The sequence below is a fragment of the Caloenas nicobarica genome, chromosome 4 (assembly GCF_036013445.1).
Source record: "Caloenas nicobarica isolate bCalNic1 chromosome 4, bCalNic1.hap1, whole genome shotgun sequence".
Classification (NCBI taxonomy): domain Eukaryota; kingdom Metazoa; phylum Chordata; class Aves; order Columbiformes; family Columbidae; genus Caloenas; species Caloenas nicobarica.
The window spans coordinates 54,411,236-54,427,111 of NC_088248.1; the positions used below are offsets into that span (position 1 = coordinate 54,411,236).

A 15,876-nucleotide genomic window follows, 5' to 3' on the forward strand; every position below is an offset into this window, starting at 1 on the left:
GTGCAGGTTGATTAGCAGAAACTCAAAGACTAATGTGAGCAAACGAAAAGATTTTTTTCGACAGATAATTTAAGTGTCTTAAACAGGGCTTTTTTACTGACTTCTTTTTAATTTAGAAACTCTGTTACATGGACTTCTGTATGTTTTCAAGAAGAAAATTGCGCTTAATGACGTTGAAAAATCTGTGTGCATTGTATCTGCTGTGATGATGGTCTATTTCACATAAATGCTATTCGTCTTAATGCCATAAAAATAGTTTCAATTTATAATTTGAATGATGCATTAAACATAGAAATCAATTGTCTCTAAAATGTCAATATTTTACTGCTTGAAGTTCCCCTCTCCCCACCTTGATTAATTGCAAAGCTGCTGGATGTACACTTGTGCGCTTCCTGGGTCTGACCAAATTCTCCTTCTAATTGATGGGAAGTTTTTTATTAACTTCAGCATGAGTTGGATTAGTCCATAAGTTACTAATGTGGACCTGGAAAACCTGGGTACTGCTCAGCAAAACTCATGTAATACATCTAGGAGTGGCAGGATGGTGTAAATGTTATTTCTTTAACAGGGCTAGGGTTCTTCTCGTAGAAGAACAACATAGCAGGTGAAAAGTAAGGAGCCGTGGAAGAGTGTGGAAGAGTGTGAGGTGTGCGAGGTCAGGCAAGGTGGCTGCCTTCAGTAGCTGACCTGGGGTTCTGCTGATCTTAGAGTAAGTGAGGTTTTCCACTTCAGACGAGCACCTGTGGAAATGAGCTTGCCTGTGTTGTGGGAGACCCGTTACTGACACAGAATCACAGAATGTTAGGGTTTGGAAGGGACCTCGGAAGATCATCTAGTCCAATCCCCCCGCCGGAGCAGGAACACCCAGACGAGGTTACACAGGAAGGCGTCCAGGCGGGTTTTGAATGTCTCCAGAGAAGGAGAATCCACAACCCCCCTGGGCAGCCTGTTTCAGTGTTCTGTTACCCTCACTGAGAAGTTTCTTCTCAAATTTAAGTGGAACCTCCTGTGTTCCAGTTTGTATCCATTGCCCCTTGTCTTACTGTTGATTGTCAGCGAGAAGAGCGTGGCTCCATCCTCGTGACACTCACCCTTTACGTATTTATAAACATTAACAAGGTCATCCCTCAGTCTCCTCCAAGCTGAAGAGACCCAGCTCCCTCAGCCTTTCCGCATAATGGAGAGGCACATGGCAGTGTTTGGGATGGTGCCGTATTTCTCAAGAAGATGCAAAAAGAGGAACTGTAGCTTGCTTAAAGAATATTTTTTTCAGTAGCTCAGACTGGGAGGGTCCACCTGGGTCCTTATGGCCTGTCCTCTGCAACTGCAGGCAGTCTCATGACAGTTGAAGTCCTTCTTTTGGCAACCTGATTGCAGGTGTAGTTCAGCTTGCTAAGGATTTATTGATTTGCTTTTGCTTTGTAGTTGTGCATCATCAGTCTTTCTTCAATGATTAAGAGGTTTATTTTCTACCTGTTCCTTTTGGTGGTGTCTGAAGAATCTAAATAAACTTTGCATGTGTATCTCCAACAGTGCAGATATACATTTAAAATATAATGTACCCACACCTGCAAGGAAACAGGTGCACTAAGGAACAATTTGTTTATTTATTTATTCACTGGGGTGGGGGACACTGGTGTATCTTATTAGGAAAATTGCTTTTCATCTCTGCTTTTGCTGAGCTACCATCAGGAACGTAATGAGATGAATTAGATAAAGCAAACTGAGCAAATGTTTGTGCCCTCTATTAATTTGTGAAGTACATACGTGGCTTCAAGGGCCTTAGTTTAAAAAAACAAACAAACAAAGCTCTTCTGGGATATTGCCAACCCAGGCATTCATAAATGGTATATTCATTTTGTCACTTTTGAGCCTTTAGGATTTAAGATGGTATTTCAGACTCCCTTCATCCATCCATGGATGCTGGCAACTTGTTTTGTAGTGTGTATGGAGATTCTCGTATACCTGTCAGAATCCAGGATTTAAACTTTATGAAATGTTTTTTCACTCGTCCCTTTTCTTCTCCACTCTCTTTTTGAAAATACTACAAAATTTCAGGTAAATTAGAAGATTCAGCACTGCTGTTGCTGCTTGATAATTTGTGATCGAAGTAGATGATCACGATGATGGGAGGTTTTAAGCTTCTGGGTTGTTAAAGACTAAACAAAATTGTTGTTGCTCTGAGTTTTGCTAAAAGAACTAATTTTTTGTTTCCTGGAAATGTCAAAATGTTTTGCTTCAGGATAGGATGAATGCCACAGAGCAGCAAAAGGCAGGGCAAGCTTGGGAAACATTTGTTTCGCTTCCTGTAGGGCAGAAGTGGAGCTTTGAATGCTGCAGGGGAGGAGCTGGGATGCGAACCTGCTTCTGTGTTTATCTCAAGTGTAGCATTACAAGTCTGCAGGTCTACAAGTGTGAGCCAGCAGTGTGGGGGCAGCTGCTAGGGCTAACCACATCTCCACACACAAAAATATACTTCTGGCCTCACAACGCGAATGTGTTGCTATAATGCCATTTTCCTTTTGTTCAAACTGAAATAAACTGCAATCTGAATCCAGGTTCCTTGGTCATAAATTTATTTTCTTCTTTTTCCCTCAAAATTTTCTGTATGTGAAACCCTTGGATCCAGTCCTTGCGCACGCTGACGGTGGGTACGAGGATTTCAGCTGCTGATAGTATTTTTGTTTCTTTAGTCCAGCCACAGCTCTGCTGGTATTACCAGGGCTGTGTGTGATGGCATACTTGGTATTTTCCTCAGAGGTAAACAGCTTCTGACCATGCAATAGGAATATTTGACCAATTTGGGGAGACCATGGATCCCACTTCTGTGTTTAGAGTATAAGCTAATTTCATTTACTTGGATGCCCTGCTGTTCCCTGGCAGTTTAACCAGAGAATTGGGCACATCATCACTGCCAAGTGCACGGAGATCTGCCCAGATTCTTTATGGTGTTAAATATCCAGTTGCTGATTATGAGCCTGGCTGAACCTTATCTCCAGTGAGGAACACAGCAGCTTGGGGACACGTAACCCAGCTGGGGACCCATGAGAGGGCAGCACAGGAGGCTGGGAGAGGCTAGAACAACACGTGTTGTATTTATACAGTGGGCATGCCCCACAACACCCCTGCTGCCTTGAACTTGGCACTTTGGTGAGTGCAGGAGTTGAATTTGTTGGGTCTTCGCGAGCTGAGAGTTCTTCTGGACGGTTTCCACCTTGCCAGAGCTGCCTGCTTGTGATGGTTTTGTCAGTGTAAATTTGACCTGTTACCTGCTCATTTCTTTTGCAGCCTGTAGGTAAACTGCAGTACCAAGATCCCTCTCGTCTAGGGATTTGGCTACCCGCTTGCAGTGATGGCTGGCGCTGCGAAATGGGACTCAGTGCAGGGTTTGTGCCGGAAGGTTTCTCATGTGGTTTATGGTAGCAGCTGTTGCTGGGGAGAGCCTGTCGGCCAAACTCAGCAGCCGGTGCCGAGTACTGCAACTTCCACGACTGGTCTCAAAACTTAAGTTGCTGATGATCGTTCTTTAATACACAGTTCATGGAAAATGACTTTTGTGTGAGTTTCACCTTTCATTTTCAGAATACATGTATTGGGCAAAGTAAGCTCAAAGGAATCGGAAATCAGATACCACCACCTCCCAAAGCCTGTGTCTGAAATTCTAAATTCATGTTTGAATTTTGCATTTTTGGGTAGGATTGAAGAAGCTAAGTTGGCCAGAACGATAAACACAAGGCACAGCTGTACTTACTGAGCAAGTTGTGTGTGCACAAATGGGAAGACACTGGGCCCAAACTGCTGCTGCATTTTTAGAAACTGCCTGCTGGCCAAGCCCTGGGAAATATTCCTGTTATTGGCGACACAGGTAAATTTGCTGCCCTTAGGCAGCAACTAGAAGCAACAGGCTTAGAGGGGCAGAGAGCATGGAGCAAGGGAAAAGGAAGCTGAAACATGGATACCAAGGCAACTTATTTCTCAATAACAGAGCCAGCATGTTTGTATCTTGCCATGTTCCTTACTGAAAGGTGCACAGGCAGTAAGTTTTGCATGTACCACATGGCAAAATATCCAAACCAACACAGGATTAGAATTCAGTCACAGTTTGTTTACTGGATAGCCAGCTAAAAACTCGAAGACTAGGACATAGTTTTACTTGTACTTATTTTTGCAGGTTTCCAAAGTTCTGCTGAATCTCTTTTCTTGTGCTGAAGAGAGGTTCAGGGAAGAGCTGTTCTCTCCCGCAAACTGTTCCAGCATATTAAAATGGCAAAGTTTGGCTTCTCTTCTTAGAAGCCTTTTAAGTTGGAGCGTGACATTGTTCTCACAAGCGCTGTCGTCTGGCCAGCTGGAAGTCTACCATACCCTGTTGTATGCTGCTTGCTTAGAGTGAAAGAGAACAGCAATGGAGAGGGTAGTTGTCATGGTTAACAGATAAATTCTGTCTTCATTTGCAAGTTTAAGCAAGTTATGTTGAATGCATACTGGAACCTGGATTAAAAATGTAGCACATGTGTATTTTACAGCATCTAACCATTTTCAAGAGTCATTTCGCTTGTCCATAAAATGCCCCTTCCTTTCCCCACAAGTGAGTTTCACACGTGTCAAGACTATCAAGAATGTACTTGTTTGCTTCAGTGCAAAAATTATTATATGGCCTTGAATTCTCGTTGGCGCTGGGCATCCAGCACATGCAAGAAAGGATTTGGATCTGTTTCTTCCTGGGCAGTATCAACAGATTTGTTTATTACATTCCAACCTGTTACTCCTGTGGAAATCAGCGGAAAGCATTGAGGATGGCACAGGTTTGTCGCTCAAGTGTAACTGGTCCTGCCAAACCTTTTTGACGAAATGCAGGATGGAAGGAAGGAACCTCTCTAGACTATCAGTGTATATTTATGCTGTGAACAAACATCCTGCTCCCAATGCATCTGTGCGGCTGGAAGAAGAGACTGCCAGCAAACCGTCCTTGACTGCTCTTCACCCTCTCCGATCTGCTGGTGGAAATACGTGCGGTCACATTTCCTGCCTGCTTTCGCTCGCATTGAGCTCAGCCAGTTTACAGAGGCTGGGTCGTGCCCGTTTGCCATGTCGGCTTGTTTTCCTTGAGGAGCGCAGGGTGTGATCCCATGAACAGCTCTGCTGGCACGTTTGGAGGAGCGAGTCCCTTGGATGGAGAAGAGTGACATGCAGGGAGGTGACCCGTGTCCTTGTACCATCGCGGCTGTTCCTCGGTCGGAGTTTGCCTCTCCCCGATCCCTCCCGGCGCCCAGGAGGCACGCTGTGCGGTGCTGGCGGTGGCTGTGAAAGCCGAACACCCTGGGATGGGGTTCAGGCCCTGTCAACGTTTTGAGAGCGGTCCCTGTGCTGGGGTTGCCACAAGGGGCGAAGTTGGGCCTGGGCTGTCCCCAGTGCCGGGCAGCCTTGTCCTGGGCATGAGGAAGGGAGCGAGCCAGCGGGGGACCCTGCTGAGCCACCATCCTGGCACCATTGGTCCCCCGGATTCTGGAGGCACACACTGCAGCCGGGGGGGCACCCCGTTTTCTGGCTGAAGGCTGGCACCGGTGTGCACCCCTGTGCAGTGCTGCCCGTGGCCGTGCTGCTGCAGCATGGCAGGATCCGTGTGCTGGGCTTTCCAGGGAAGCGGTTCTTTATTGCTGGTTGAGCACGTTCGATGGGGAGTTTTGCTGAATAAAAACGGGAGCTCTGGGAATATTGTTTTCACTGGCACCTTTAGAGGAAGTAACACCTCTAAATTAGATTTACTGTTATTGCATGTGTCAGTTCTGGAAAATCAAATTATTTGGGGTGTTTGTTTTTACAGCTCAAGGATAAATCTCACTTCTAGCATAAGCAGGTGTAATTTCATTGAAGTAAATGCAGTCGTACTTCTGTCTGAATTCTTGGATTTGGCCATAAATCTTTGCTGCCTTTTAAAGAGACTTCCTTCCTCTGTTGCATTCAGTTTGGAGTCACACTGTGAAAGCTTTGCACTGGTTTTGGAAAACTGGGAGGGGAAGACTCTCTGCACACTCCAGCTTTCCCCAAAAGATTGCTTCTGTCACAGCAGATTAATCTTGGAAGTTTACAGGCTAGAAACACAACGTGGAGCAACCAAGATTTGTTAGAGGGGGAGGAGAGGGGCCCCTCCTGCGGGTCAGAGCACGGGGAGCGCACGGATGGTAGAAGCGATGGGGAGGGAGGAGAAGACACACCCCTGATGGAGCGGTGCTTTCCGGGGAGATGCGCCCGCTGCTCACAGCTGGAGCCGGGGAACACAGGCGTGCACAGTCCGTGAGGAGACGGGGAGCTGACATGATGTGCTTCAACTCGCTGCAAAATGAATGAGCTGCTGTTCTCGGGGGGATTGGGCCCCCGTCAGTGAAGTACAAGTACACGGCTGCATCAAGTGTACTTTGCATCTAGATACACACAAACGGAGATGGGGACCAGGCAGAGCGTTGAGTTGGGTGTTTGTGTGTGACGTGCTTGGCATTAAATTCCCGTTTGCTGCAACAAAAAGGTAAGAAACTTAAAAAGTGACACGAAAAAAACCTCAGCCTCCCCCCACTAGACAACAGTCTCATGTTAGGAGTAGCCTTTGTCTCGAGCTGTATTTTCAAAGCTATGGTCCATTAGGCTAAAGCTTCTGTGTGGATGCCTGCAAGGCAAATTACAGCTCCTAGTGTGACAAAGGCAAGTCAGATTTCTTTTCTCCAAGAGCTGACACTTAGCAACCTTCAGCAGAGCACTGTAGCAGAAATGCTGGACTGTGTGCTGAGCGGTGAGTATTTGATGCGGTTCTCCCTCTCCTTTATCCCTTCAGATGTTGCTCATTTGAGCAGTTAGCTAACTAATGGATCCTGATGATTAATAGCTTTGGGGGTCTGTGTTCAGCTTGGAATTTCGTGTTCCTGGACTGGCTGCGGTTACTGGCTGCATATTGACCAGCCTGATTGTGTAGAGGATGATCATAATTTGTTTTTACTGGTAATGCTGTGTTAATGGTTAGAAAGATGCTGCAGTTAAGAACAGCAGAAACCTCATTTACTGAAGAAAATAAACCTCCCTATGTTTCCCCCCAAACCTACAGTACCTGTATAATTATTTATGTGTAATTGCCAGCTAACTTCTAGCTAGCTGGTCTGGGCTTTCTTCTTCTTTCAGCCCATAATTGACCATGGAGATTGTGCAAATTGAAATATTTGTAGAGCTCCAAAAGAAGTAAACATGTTTAGAAAGAAAAGTATTGCAGTGTGTATGGGGGTTACATGCATGTAAAAATATCATTTAGTTGAAGTGAAATGGTTAATGGCTCTTCTGACTGAAGAGGAAACTTTGTGATTTAAATGTAATATATTGCCTTGAGGTCTCTGTGCTTGGTTAATCCTATCTGTATTCATAAAGAATTTGCAGCAGGAGAAATTTCATTGATTTGTTAATTGATATGTAGCTTTGAATCCTCATTATGCTGGGTGCAGAGGGGAGAGAAGAGACAAGCACATTTATCTTTTTCTTTAAACTCAGCAGCTTCACTCTTAAATTAGGTTTCTCTCATGTTGTGGAACCTCGTTGATCTCTGCTCTGTGCAGTAATTTTTGCTTTCTTAAAGGATAGCAAACATTGCTGAGCCTTGATCTCTATCAGGGAAGTACATGAAGTGTTTCATCTCTTAAAACTATGGCTTTAATTATGTTTTCATAGCTGTTGCCTTGCGGTTAATGTAATTATCACAACTTGTGAGCGAGGACAAGGATGTTATTTAGCCCTGGTGTATTTCTCAGTAAAAATTGGCTTATTTGTTTTCATAAGGAGTTAAAAGAGAGAAACAGAAAGATAGTGGGATTTTGTTGTGTAATACCAGTTAGATTTTTTTTTTAAGTCCATGTTAGTTTTCTCTTCCACAACAGTGGATGTATATAAATAAAAAACTCTATCTGTGAAAATACTTTAAACACTCATCAGTTGGAATACAGATGAGGATCAGACAAACTTTGTGAATTATTATTTCAGATAATTTAGGTGTGTATTGAAGGTCTGTGGTGTTTCTTGAATTGCCACAGTCTGTTGGGTATCCTCTCGGGCAAGGCTTTCTGGTTTGGCATTCAAAGCTTCCCGTATTTTCGTGACGTGAAGAAAAACTCTGTGACTGGGGGCAAAATTCTGATCTAATTGATATTTGAGTGGTAGTATTGATTCAACTGCTCTATATAGCTTTTATTTGTGTTAGAGTGCAGACTTTGCTCCAGTGTAGTTTGAGATAGGCTGAAATAACCTTATTCTCTGAGTGAAGTTAATCCAGGTCAAAAACTGAAATGTCACAGTTCTAAATCAGAGAATACAAAGTCAGTAAGAAGCGTTCAGTTTCCTCCTATTACAGAATAACCGGCATGTCCCTGAATTCGGTTTGGGATTTGCTAAAGAAAACAACATCCTCTTTTTTTTCTCGTTGTATTTTGGTGTTATATGAAAGCCTTCTGTATATGTTTTAAGAAGTTTCCAAATTCAAAATATCCTTATGGCTGAATTTAATAATTCTTTAAAAAATTAAACCAGAAAATCTCAAATCCGATTGATCATCTGAAATGGTGGGCTAGTGATTTCAGGAAACAGTGGCCCGCTGTTCAAAGTTCTTTTCATGCTTCCAGAAACGTGTGTGTTTTCCCTAACAAGCCAAACAGCATTTTGTAAGGAGAGGGAAGTGATCTGCAGTGGGTCACGAAAGATGCCCCTGGCTGAAATCAGGAGAGGAGGTGCCTGGGGTGGCCATGTGCTTCAGGGAGCTGTAAGTGCACCCACTCATCTCAGGTCTTCAGTCCCTGTCCTTTAGTGTGTGCAGGTGAGGGAAACCCTGAAGAAATGGTAGAGTGACCTGAGCTTGCTCATTTACGCAGAGGACTTGAGGAATAACAAGGAACCAGCTTGCCTGTCAGGTACCAGTGTGATGTCCAGCACCCAGACTATCAGTGGGACTTAGTGATTCGCAGCCTGTGATCTTAAGAGTACAATGTACTCTTTACAAAATGTGGATTCGTATAATGTGTCAGGCTGCCTGATATTTTCTTTTCATTTTCAAAATAGAATCTGACTAGGTTGTGGTAGTCTTCATAAAATATGATTAGCAACAGAAGGCTAGATCAAGCCATCAGTTTTTAAGCAGAAATCTTCTTTGCTACGAGTGGAGAATTGCTTAAAAATTGATGGCACAATCTGGCCCACAGTGAACAGGGGATTTCTAAAGAATGCGTTAGTTGTACTTCAACTCAGTCTCCATCCTGGTGGTAACAGAGACCCAGATACTCAAAGCTAGTCTGCTGGAATAGTCTGATACTTGTTGGAAGACAAAAGGCTTAAGGGGCATTTAAAAAAAAAAAAAAAGAAGGTTAAAAAGCTACCAAATCCTTAGAAAAATTATAAACCACAGCTATTTTCCTTTCAGTGAGACATACATAAGTGAAGGACATAGTCATTCTCTAAACAACAGGGAGACTTCCAAATGCACAGAAATGAAGGCTATTTCCTTAGGTTGCTCATGTTATGTCGTTGAGATGTAAATACATTTTACATAAACATTTTACTGCATTAAGTGCTACTAGACTTCATAATTACAAATTAGAAAACCAGAGTAGGGCCTGTTCTGTGCTTCAGAGGATACGCTTGGGCAAGTGCTTGTAAATAAAGACAAAAGACTTGTGCCATGCATCATTATTTTTAATCAAGTAAAATGTGTTTTACTTAGCTAAAGCTCTACAGTAATTGAAAGCAAAGGCATTTCAGCTGGTTTTTATCTCTTAGGAAGAGAGATGGTGAGGGCTGCTGATGGGTCTAGTCCTGCATGAAGAAGTTTAAGGACCGTGGAGGTTGGAGGGCAGACCTCTGTACTTGCTCAGGGTGTAGGTGAGACATGGCAGCTGTATTTTTTCTGATCTGCTCAGAAAAGACAACTAGGAAAGTTGCAGTCAGCCACACTCCAGAGGAAGCTATACAAGGTGTGAAGTGTCAAGCTCTTCACCCTGTTAGCTGAATGCATCAGTCGCAAAAATGGTTGGGCTGTAGACTTAAATTAATGCTGCCAGATACAGGGGAGTAGATGCCTAACGCTCTCCCAGGCTCATGTGCAGTGTGGTACCCAACTAAAATATTAGCTGAGCATGGGAGCATCAGCTTGATCCTTAAATACCTTGTTGGAGGTGCCAACAAAACCTCTTGGGTTTGTTGGTGTGGTTGCTGTCCATCACATTGAAAGTCTTACAGTGGCCCTTGTTTAAGTAGAAGACACAAGAATAGCAACTGTGGAGTATTTGGAGCCCAGGATGTCTGTCTTGGTCACGGGGATGGATGGGTGTGCAGGGGACCTGAGCTGCTGGGACCCTCGGGCACATCGTTTCAACCCTGCCAGCCTCCCTCTGCCCACCGCTGAGATGGGCCCGCAGGCTGGTCATCTGCGTAAGCACAGCATCGCCATGTCCATCTGCGCTGCACATCTTCAGCCTGCGGGTTGAGGCAATTCTGTTAGACTCAGAGGATAAAAGTTACCCTGGAAAGGACCACAGCAGGTCACCTAGACCAGCCTCCCCTCAAAAGCCGGGCAGGGTTCAGGATTACCTGAGAGCTGTTCCTCGTTGATATTTTTTAAAATCTTCAAGAACGGGCATTGTGCAGCCTCTCGGGGTACCTCTCTGGGCTTACTCTCTTGGCAGAGAAACTTGGCTTTGCTGTATTTTTTTAAACCCTCCCATGAGTGAGTTGGAGACACTAATTAGATCCTTCCTCCGTTATCTCATCCTCGGGCTAAACAAGCCCACCTCGTCTCCAGGCTAAACAAGCCCACCTTCAGACTGAACAAATGGTGGCCCTTGGCTGGACTCGTGCCAGTTTGTCCCTCTCTCTCGGGTACTGGTGGGCCCAAACCCAGATGCAGAAATCCAAATGCCGCCTCACGAGTGCCATGTCGAGCGTGTTTTTTGGGGGATAGGGGTGTTACCACTGCACCTCCCATATTATTCACCTCCCAGTGAATACTCCATTATCCTTCAGCTCGTGGGGTGGACGTTGTATTTTAACAATCAGCCTCCAAGATGCAACTTGCATCAGATGCTGATCTACAAAACCCAAGGCTGGGAGGACAAATTGTCTTCTACTCAAGCACTGTCCCACACAGTGCGGGGCTCTTCCACGGGACGATGCCCCATCAATGCTACTGCTGTCTGCAGCTGTTGTGTCTCCGCCGCGTCCCCGAGCCGGGTACGACCCTCTGTGAGAGGAGGGCAGGTGACAGGGGTGATCAGGGAGGCAGGTACCCTCAGCAGTACTGTAATGTGCTGCCTCCAAAGGCGCTAGCTGGAAAACAACCTGGGATAAATGGGCCTGGCCAAAGTGGTGTGGAGGAGAAGACTGTCACCCCCTTCCTGGGGGGGCAGCGTCCCGTCGGGACTTGCTTTGGAAGAGGGGGGCTCCTTTCTCGCACCCCTGCAGACTGGAAGGTCATGGGCTGATTTCCTAGGAAGTCTTGGCCATTTCCCCTCAGAAATGAATCTCAAATCCCACGTAGCAGCCCTGACACAATTTCTAGGTATTATCTTCCCATGTTATTGGCAGCCTCTGGCCTGACCCCTTTTAGCTCAGTCAGCTTGGAAAAGGATATGTAGAGCACCATACTGAAGCACTTGCACAGCTGCTCTTGCAGCATTTCTGGCTCTTAGCGCCATCAACAAAATCTGCCATTTGAACTGAAATTTTCCATATCTGCTTCTTGGCCTTGGGGTGATTGATTAGTTAGTTATTAATGTTAAGTTTGAAGGTAAATTATTCAACCATATTTGAGCTACCAGAATGTGAAGGGAATACAGGCAAATAGTCTTTTGTGTGAGATTAATTCATAAATTACACGACACTCCATGGGGAGATATTGGGTTAATTGGAAAGCTGTAATTAACTGGTTGGAAGCAGGATGCAGCCTCCCTTGATTCACGTGCATCCCGCGGTGTGGGAGCCCCCCAGCCAGGGCCCTGCTCCTTCCTTGCTGCCCGGGAAAGTCCAGCAGCCCAACTGCTGGTAGTTTTCTCTCACCTTCCTGAATTTCCTCCTGTGCTTTTTCCTTTGTCTGTGCTGGCAGCTGCAGTAGTGATTGTGTTCTGTACAAGTGTATCTTGCATAAAGATAGGGGAATTAACGGATCTCCCTTTAAGAGGTTGCACCAGGAGGTCATGTTTTGTGTCTAATTGTACTGTGTTTAAAATCTGCTATATCCAAGAAATTTATTTTTATTCCACCCTGCCACCCCCCCCCCCCCCCCCCCCAGTACATTGTGTCTGAATTGCTGGAAGATTTTTCCGATATATAGCTTCTTCTGAGAGATAATGTCTGTTTGTCCACTTCATATAAAGCCAGTGATTAATGCATTAAGAAAATTATGTATATGCTTCTTCTTATGCTACTTTAAAATATTGACTGTATTTTCTGGGAAAGTGAAAGTAATACTACTTTTTCAATTCTGATTTTCAAATTGGGGCTGAAATATAGAATCAAGGTCCATTTAGGCTTGAAAATCTTCCAGTATTTGCAAAACTGAGTTCTAATTTTAACCTCTTAATTTATAAAATGTTAGCAATAGGCATGGCGAAGTCCTTGCTGATTCTGCAAAGCCCAGTAGAAAGCCCATGTAGCTGAAGGGAAGGAATGAGTGGGGATTTGGCTGGGGAGATCAGCACCAGTCAACACTGGATATTGAAAACGGGAAACTACCCAGTTCAGTGCATGGAAGGAAGTGGAGCAGAGAGTCCTGTGTCTCCTCTTCTTTACGATAAGGCTAAGTCTTACAATTCCGCTGTAAAATTTCCAGGAATGTCCAGTTACCTTTGTAAATATGGATCTTCTTTCCAACTTGGCTGCTTTCATAGCATCATAGAACAGCCCAGGTTGGAAGGAATGTCATAACACCACCTAATCCCACCTTTCACGGGAAAGGGAGCCTAGGTGGGATTGTCCAGCACCCTGTCCAGTCAGATCTTGAAAAACTCCTGTGATGGGGACTCTACCATGTCCTGGAGGGGCTGCTCCATGAATTATTGTTCTTCACAAGGAGCCACATGGAGATTACTTGGGGTAGTGGGTACAAATTGCACCAGGAGAGTTTTCATCTTGACGTACAAAAGAAGTTAAACGTCTAGCTATATACATAGGCATCCATGTGTGACTTGCACTCCTGTGTTGGATGGATGCATTAGCTAACCATATGCATCTTTAGTTAAAACCTGGCTTAGAAAGCCTGTGTTTATTCCAGATCTACTCAGTAAGTCATTTATAAGCAGCAGACCAATCCTTGTAAGCTTGGGAAGTTTGCTAAAGTGAGATATCTAATGGGAACCGGATCCCTTCCCTTCAGTGTGCTCTGTCTTTAATCCTGCCCTTATTACCTGAGACGGGATGATTTTTCCACTCCACTGCTTTTTTCTCAGAGTCAGTTACAAACTAGGATGACGTAGGGTCCCACATTTTTGTGCACGGTGCATGAACTTTGCTTGGATGCTCACTGGACATGAGCTCTTCTAAAAGAGGGGAGTTGTGAGATGCATGCAGAAGGCAGGGGCAGGAGAGCAGGACTAAGCAGGTCTCTCCTAGAGCATAGTTATTAATATTATCCCTGCAGAGGCACTATACATTGCATGAAGTGTTGTCCTGCTTTTAAGGAGGCGTGGGCAGAAGCGGGCAGCAACCCACCGTGTTCCCCAGCACAGCTAACCCTTTGTGGTAAGGGCATGGGAAACCCTGTGCTTTCTTCATCTGACAGCTCCAGAAGCTCTCACAGCTGCGGTGACCCCAAAAGCAGGCAGCTCCGGTGGGGGCCGGGGACCGCGGCGAGCCCTCCCGGGGCTGGGGCAGGCAATGGGGCAGCTCTGCGGGACGGAGGAGAAGGGCTTGTGCCTCTCCTGCCCGCCTTTGCCTTTGGAAAGGGGCGGTAGTTAAGTTGTACCAAGAGTTAGTGGTTGCTGAAGTGCTTCAGAAATGAAGGTGTGTGGTGATTCTCTAAGTCCCGGCTGCAGCTCAGTGCTCCTGCGAGGTTGTTACCCCGGCTGTCGCTTCTTCAGGGTGCAGCTTTCAGAGAAACCCGAGTGACCTTGGGGCCTGATCTTTTAGAAAAGGCATTAAAAAAACTCATGACAGTCTTTCTACTGTTTCAGTTTAAACAACGTGAGGTTTTCATTGAATAATTATTCTTGTTTGTTTTGTCAGTGTCTGCTTAAAATAGTTGGAAGAAGGAAGGTTCGTGCACTTTGTATGTCTGTTTATGCTTTCTGCATGCTACTTCCCGGACTTGTGTGTGGTATTTTAAGCTTTATTACCTCCCAGTGTTGACATGTCTGCACTGCCTCTCTAAATTCAGCTGATGCCTGTTGGCTTCATCACGTTTCCAAAAATACAAACTTCAGAGCAACAGGATTCAACCAAAATAAGTGTCAAAAGGAAATAGTGGCAGTGTGCTTAGGCACGTTGTGCTACAAACAAACAGTGAACGCTAAATGTACAGCACTTCTTTCAGCTACCCCATCTCATCGTATGCTGGAGCTCTGTCTGCGTGAGTGCTTGCTAACTTGCTCTTTCTCTTTCTCCATGCTTCCCTGGATTCAGAGAGAGGTAAATGATTTTTGTTTTTCCATTATTCTCTGTGTTTGTCCTTCCAGCATGCACCAAATAATGCTTGCATCAGTTTTATTTTATCAGTGAACAGAAACTAAACTTCAGGGAGTAAATCTATATCTCTCTGCCACCTTTTCACCTTGCGTTAACAGTATTTGTCAAGTTGGTAATTGCCCGTTGGTTTTTTTTTTCCCTAGGTCCCAAACTCTTGAGCACTAGAACAGTTTAAAATCATGAGATGTAGTGATTTGGTGTTTGCTTCTGGTGTTTTGAGTTCAAAATTTACATGTCGTTCTCTGTAATCTGAAATGCAGGACAGTGGTATTAAAATCCCACTTTTTATTTCAAAAACAGACAAACAACCCCACGATGCTTAGAGCAGGGAATTTAAGAGCTAAATTTAGCATAACTTGGAAACAACGTTCATTTCTTATTTTTGGTATTTGTTTCGGGTCCAGCTGGACTGCTCGCTTGTCTTTCAAGTTCGAAGAAAAGTTGTCTCCAGTATGTTTGATTTGTTTCACTGTACAAAGGGATCATTTGCGATTCTCTACAACGCTTCCCGTTTCATGGGAGCGCAGACAGTAAGGCATTGTAGTCAGGTGCTTTGCAGCACAAGGCCTGCAGCCACTCCAAAGGCTCTTACTGATAGAATTGCATCCCTCGGATGAGATCTGGGGTTTGTTTGCGCTTCTAAATTGCAAGGACTTGATACTGGGACTGGGCGGAAGGAACGTGGTTTGGAGATGTGGACGGTTCCTCGCATTTGCTTTGTGGAATATAATGAGAATGGTTTCCAGGCTTGACTGGTTTTTAATCAATTCTTTAGGCGGCGTTGGCCTAGGGAAATGTTTGAACTTTCTTGAGTGTGGCTTTGTAATCTAATGTAGATTTCATGCGTGTGGGAAGCGATGATCCTCCCAGACGAACACTATCCAAAGTGTGCTGCAAGCAGATTCATGGGTAGTGTCTGCGCACGATTGCCGTGTTCTCTGTCTGAATAATAAAGAACAAAGGAGAACTAGTAAGCATTCCTTATAAAACAAATCGCACTGGAGAGATTAACTGTTCTAATGTAGTCTGCTGTCATCTTCAGTTAAATCTGTGGTAGTGCTTTGAGCATCTCGACTTGATGCATTTCTTTATTAAATCTTAAAATATTCCTTATAAACAGAGGCCCACGTCTTCCAATTAGATCTGGAAGTTAGAAGCATTGTGAAAAATATCTAATTTGTCCAGATC

General features: G+C 44.7%; 1 protein-coding gene across 18 annotated transcripts in view; it reads left to right on the plus strand.

Moving 5' to 3' along the window:
- The window catches only part of APBB2 (amyloid beta precursor protein binding family B member 2), a 179,568-nt gene that overhangs the window by 146,690 nt on the left and 17,002 nt on the right, over positions 1 to 15,876 (plus strand). The window contains exon 1 of one of the 18 annotated variants that reach the window (XM_065633122.1): positions 14,426 to 14,631. The exons of the other annotated variants lie outside the window; for them this stretch is intronic. The gene's annotated coding sequence lies outside the window, so the exon portion shown is untranslated. Of the gene's footprint in view, positions 1 to 14,425; positions 14,632 to 15,876 lie in introns of those variants that run through there. 18 annotated transcript variants of the gene reach the window in all.